We start from the raw sequence: 2,037 nt of genomic DNA on the forward strand, positions 1-2,037 counted from the left end.
CTGAATGCTGTCAGGTAGTGATATCAAGCTCATGGTGGAACTGGGCTCTAGGGACATGATGATGTCATTCACATGCTTAGTTCTCAAATACTCTCCTCTTTGGTGAAATCTAGGGAACTTTCTCAGAGGCCTTTGAGTAGAGGAAACTTCTCTCCTGAGAGCTCATTGTTCCAAAAGGCAAGAAAGACAGCTGTGAGTGCTCAGACCTAAATGGAACATCTATACCAACTTCTCCCCCAAGCCTCAGGGAACACTAAGGAAGAAGGGTTGAAAAGAATGTAAGAGTGAGAGGGTGAGGAGGAGTGCTTTGAAATGCCATCTTCTGGACGTAACATGCTCATTGCACCTACATATTCACAGCAGATATGGTTGTTTTCACAAGACCTGAAAAAGATTAAACTTGTCAAAATTATAGCATGAGAGATTCTAATTGAGGAGAAATTGGCAATTGCTGGCTACTAGGGGAAGAAGAGTCAATTTGCCTTAAGCATGTGGCCATGGATAGGTTTTCCCTTCTCACATGCATTATTATAAACCTATTATCCTGTCCATATGGGCAACATGAAATGTACTTGGTGGGAGTACCTGAAGTTGGGAAGAGAACATGTTGGTGGAAGTCCAAACAGAATAGTATGGAAGATATAGTGAATATATATCATCAAAATACATCAATTCATGTATAGAATGCTTACAGAATAAATAAAAATATTCTTACAGATCTTTTAATGTAAAAAAAGTACAGGGTGAAACTCTTTTTTATTTTATTTTTATTTTTATTTATTTATTTATTAAAGATTTCTGCCTCCTCCCTGCCACCACCTCCCATTTCCCTCCCCCTCCCCCAATAAACTTTCCTTCCCTCATCAGCCCGAAGAGCAGTCAGGGTTCCCTGCCCTGTGGGAAGTCCAAGGACCTCCCACCTCCTTCCAGGTCTAGTAAGGTGAGCATCCAAACAGCCTAGGCTCCCACAAAGCCAGTATGTGCAGTAGGATAAAACTGGACTCGCTGAACATAGTGGACAATGAGGACTGCTGAGAAGTCAAGAAAAATGGCAGAGTGAAACTCTTAATTATGAAGAGGGGTCTGAAGAGAAGGTCTAATAGTTAAGAGTACTTGTTGCTCTTGAAGAAGTCAAATCTCAGGGAATCCAATACCATCTTCTAACCTTCATGAGGATCAGACTACCTACATGATGCACATACTTACACATAGGCACACATTAATATATGAAATAAATAATTATTAAGTTGAAAAGTAGAGATCTTATTACCTCACAAATGTTGTTGGAACACATTGAGTGGCTAAGTGTAAAGGATTTCTTGAAGGCAAAGCCAGCCTGAGCTACACAGTGATTTTAAAACTGGCATAGACTATACAATAAGACACTGTCCCAAAAAATATTTTAAAAATTAAGGTCACATACCTTTTAAATGAAGAAGATACCAATTGTAGTAGCTGCCTATTGTTACCATTTGTAGAAATGAAACACAGGAACCTCTGAAGAAGAAAGCATTTTTTCTCTTTGAAAGTCTGTAAAATAAAAAATAAATAAATAAAAATCAAGCTAATATTATATATATATAGCTTTCAAAAAATTTAGGACTCTTTTGAGTCGCTTACTGTTGTAAAAACTATCCATTTGTGGCATTATAAACTCTACAGTATATGAATAACATGACATTCAGGTGAAAACAAGCCTTTACAATCTAATTTAGTCTAATCTGCCCAGGCTTCTTTATCACTAGCTTCTTCCAAATGGTCTCTACTCACAGTTATTATGCACACACCTATAATGAATCTATTGTGTTTATTATTCACTGTGGGAATAGATATATATGCCATGAAAAATAGTGCTTCCCCATAGCTCTCAATAAAATGTTAGAAAGTGTTTGGAAGATTTAAGCTTTCTCTTAGGAATTCTATTGCTGTCAAAGAAGCACCATGACCACAGAAACTCTTATAAAGGAAAACATTTAGTTTGGGTGGTTTACTTACAGTTTGGAGCGTCAATCCATTATCATCATGGTGGGACATGGT

The sequence above is a fragment of the Alexandromys fortis genome, unplaced genomic scaffold, assembly GCF_014885135.2.
Source record: "Alexandromys fortis isolate MF-2015 unplaced genomic scaffold, M_Fortis_MF-2015_v1.1 scaffold_132, whole genome shotgun sequence".
In the NCBI taxonomy this organism is placed as follows: Eukaryota; Metazoa; Chordata; class Mammalia; order Rodentia; family Cricetidae; genus Alexandromys; species Alexandromys fortis.